The sequence below is a fragment of the Lingula anatina genome, chromosome 2 (assembly GCF_051362555.1).
Source record: "Lingula anatina isolate TDL-2025a chromosome 2, LinAna3.0, whole genome shotgun sequence".
In the NCBI taxonomy this organism is placed as follows: Eukaryota; Metazoa; Brachiopoda; class Lingulata; order Lingulida; family Lingulidae; genus Lingula; species Lingula anatina.
In genome coordinates, this window is record NC_141768.1 from 8,952,056 (window position 1) to 8,956,463 (window position 4,408).

General features: G+C 35.2%; 1 pseudogene; it reads left to right on the forward strand.

The window, feature by feature from the left end:
* The first annotated feature begins 381 nt into the window (after nt 1-381).
* Nucleotides 382-4,090, forward strand: LOC106168325 (RYamide receptor pseudogene; annotated as a pseudogene).
* The last annotated feature ends 318 nt before the right edge of the window (nt 4,091-4,408 follow it).

Below are 4,408 nucleotides of genomic sequence, written 5' to 3' on the forward strand. Positions count from 1 at the left end.
TGTGAGCGCAGGTTGTTTCTAGAGAATTCAGATCATCGGTCGACAAAACACTTTTATTTAGGTATTGGAGCACTATACCTACTGATATTACCTCGAACCTTTTCGGAATTAAGGTATAGTTATTAACAGTGACAATGATATGCTTAACTGCAATATTCGACAACTGAGTAATTGTGTCCACAAACTACTCTTAAAAATTTGAAAATGTAGAAACAGATTCTCGGGGAATGTGTCTTTTTGCATATTGTAGTTAACGAAAATAACATTTCAAAACATTTATTTTTATAAATTTTCATTTTTAGTTTGCTTTGTTTTTATTTTCCACCATTTTTCGGTTTTCTATTTGTGTGTCTTTTCTCAAATTGCTTGTGTTCCAGGAATCCAGGAATACTTCACATATAGAGGTCACAGAACTAACTTACGTGAACGACACCTTGGCGTTATATTAAATGTGCTATTATGAATTGGAGAGAACTCTTGACATTGAGAAAGGCCACTTTCTTCGCTTTCCACAAATTTATGCCAAATTCTTTATCCAACAGGAGGGCAAATGATAAGATTGAAGCAAAATGATATCCTTTTTTAAAGTGATGTAAAGTAAAGTCAATACAAATGTGAAAAAAGCAATTTATCTCTCGTGCGATTGAATCAGATCAACTTCAGTGGCAGACAAGATGGCCGTCCACATACATGGGTATTCACAGAACTTCTCGAGAAATGAAAGTGGATTTGCGTTCGTAGAAAACCCTCGGCTCCAACCCGGAATACAAGCTCTTTTAATCATTCTTTATGGACTCATTACACTGTTTGGAGTTGGGGGTAACCTCACCGTTTGTTATATAGTTGTAAGTAACAAGAGAATGCGAACTGTAACAAATTATTTCATTGTAAACTTGGCAATCAGTGATATTATTATGGCATTGTTGTGTATACCAATGACGTTTGTCGCTAGCGTGCTCCTACAAAGCTGGCCGTTTGGGGATGACCTTTGCCGATTTGTAACCTACATCCAAACCGTGGCAGTATTCCTGAGTGCATTCACGTTGGTTGCCATAAGTCTAGACAGATATGTGGCCATTCTTTATCCACTTCGACCGAAACCAACCAAACGGGCAGCAATGTTTGCCATTGCAGTGGTATGGGCACTGGCCTTCATCACCCCCTTGCCCACCGCGATTCTATCGAAAGTTGACGAGTATCTTAGTTGTCGGGAAATGTGGAAGACTGACCAACAGAGATTTCACTATTCGGTTGCCATTATGGTCCTGCAGTACTTTCTCCCTTTGCTGGCTCTCGTGATCACATATGCTAGGATAGCCATTGCCATTTGGGTGAAAAGGCCACCGGGTGAAGCGGAGAACAAACGAGATCAAAGATTAGCTGCCTCAAAAAGAAAGGTAACACAAACCACAATCTACACATTTGTAAATGTAACATTCTTTTCTCATTTAAAAAGTAATTGTTTAGAATCCAAACGGTCATTTTTCATTGCCCCTTTCCATGTGCTTCCCATTTATCTGGATATTTTTAAATATTTAGATAAGTACAGCAAAATAATTGTGGTTAACATTTGTTCTTTATAATTTTTCGCGTTTTTTTAAATTGATTTCATTAGCCTCAGACAATATCTGTTTCGCTGAAAATTGCCATGCTCATTTCCAACACTGAATTCTCTATGCTGTTTTGACTAATACTTTTGTAGCAGATTTTGCTGTTGAGCTTTTAGTATAACAATGAAAATAAATTAATGATAAGATAATAGTAAATATAATAATAATTTTTTTTAATTTTTTTTTATTATAAACTTTCTTTAAAGAACCCCAGACATTTTAGGTATACCTCAAAATTTTAAAATACCTCAAATTATTTGTAATGTCATAGTTAAACATGTTACATGTGTATCTTGTAGTTTCCTTCTGTCGCGACGTAATCTGTAAACCTAATCTGTAAGTTCAAAGTGATCCAATTCCATTTCACATTGGTTGCTAAGAAAGACACAAAAATTTACATAATATGCTTTCATGGGTAATCTCTAACTATTTTTGTAGTATTTTGCATATATCTCTATTTGAAATATACAGGACGTCAAATACTGTAGAATGCAAGCCAAGTTTGGACAATTGGAAAAAGTAATTAAGTGTTATTTTCAAAATAAAAAATAAAAAAATAAATTAATTAATTAATTAATTAATTAATTAATTAATTAAAAACTGACACAATGCTCTCTCTCTCTATCATCTCTGTGATGTTTATAGTATACAAAGGTTACGGACCATTTATATCCTGCACAGAACCATTAATACAATCATTCATATAGATATAAAATATCACCTGAAATATCTAACTCATTGGATGGGTGAAGCATAAGAGACTGACCGTTGTTCTGATAAGCGTCAGTAGGCAGTTGATAAACATTTTTAGTTTAAAAAGTGTGAAGATGCAACGACACACATTGATGATTAGCCAGAAAACCATTGCATTTAATAACAAATCCGGTCACATTTTCAAGCCAATTTTAAAGGTGGAATATTCAGCAAAATCAGAGTGCTAGTTAAGTAAAACCAGATTTAAGAAAATGTGGACAGAAAAAATTCGATTCAGAGAAAAGGCGTTTTAAGGAAGATTTAATTACCCGTGGGTAATTTAAAAGTTGTTTAATGCATATGTGCGTTTAACACAAGGGAATGCTAAAACTAAAAGTGTACAATCTGTTGAACGATGTCCGGAGATAATCAAAAGTTATTGTTTTATACTGCTCAACCCATAGCTGCCACCCTTTATTTCTGCAGTTTTTACCGAAATGCTAGGAGGCCTGTATAGTTATAGATACGAAATGACTGAGATTTTCAATTACATAGAACATCATCAATTTTCCACCAAGAGCCGTCAGTTTTCCACTAAGTCGCAAAATTTAATGTGTGTTAACCCATGAATTTATTTAAGAACAAGCTTTTAATGCAAGTGACCCAAATGCATGAACCAATTCCCTGGATTAGATAGACAAACCCCAATTAGATATTCATATATCCATGTCTGTCAAATAGGCAACTCATATTACTGAAGTGAAAGCTCACTTAACAGTATACAGTCTATAACCGTGTAACTTAAATATATTCTATTGAATTTGTATCTTTAAAATTATCTTCAAAAGGTTTATAACGTACTATGTGTATATGTGAGTCTTGTCTTCATCTTTTTTGCAAGCTATAAACCAGGAAGATATCCTGTAAATCATGTACTCTGAATCAAAAACAACATTATTAAGTCAATTTTGAAAAGAATCTTACAGCTTATAAATTACCACTCATCCCTGGGAAATCTATAAGCATACGAGTGTTAAAGTAGCCATTAAAAAGCAACCGGGAGCACTCCCCTGACGGGCTCGTGTCAATATTCACTGACTGTGCAATCCCATCTTTGCCTGTTAAAGGTATTTTATGATTATCATCTGTAAAATATTCACCATAACTGTGCATTTTCGTTTATTCTGTGCTAATAAACCTTAAATAGAGTGAATACTTTTTTTATCTTCCAGATGGTGAAAACTATGATAACTGTAGTTGGCGTCTACACATTTTGCTGGTTGCCAATTCACTCCGTGACCATAGCATTGGATCTTCATCCAGAACTTCATGGCTACTACATATTTGTTATCTGGATAATATGTCATTGGTTAGCTATGAGCAACTCCTGCGTTAACCCCATTATATATTGCTGGATGAACCCGAAATACCAAAGAGGTTTCCTTTATGCGTTCCGTTGGCTACCCTGTATCAGAAACAAAGCCATTCCCACCCCAGCAGTCAAATTTACAAGCACATTTCGAACCAGTTTAAGAACAGTAAGTGTAAAGTCAAATTCATCCAGAAATGAAAATGGCAGATTTAGTAATTATAGAATAAGGTATTTTCGAGAGACTGGCCGTAAAACCTCTCCCAAGGAAATTGAGTTCAATAAAGTTGCTTGTAGGGAAGATGTGGTAAATGATACGGATATCGTTCAGAGTAAGGAAGATACAAGTTCACACCAACAAGAAGAGTCATTTTCTTCTTGTGTAGATCACGAGTGTGTTGAAGATTCTCGGAGATAATGCGACCCTACTTTACTGAGAAGTGATCAAGCTAAGACTAAAAAGGGAGGGGAGGGGTAACTGCACCACTCGCAGTGTATACAAGCAACGAGTGCACATGGCGTTTTAAGCGGTTTAGCTGTTTGAAGTCGGTTGTCTTCCTTTCTCTTTCAATGAGAATTATAGTTTTCTAATATACGAATCTTTGTGCGTTGTATTATACACTCTAGTCTAAAGATATATTCTGAACTGTGGAAGACAAACGTTAATGGGTGAACTGTTATACATGTAGGATATGGAATTAATGCAACCTCAGTGGTTCATTTCATTCAGTGCCCA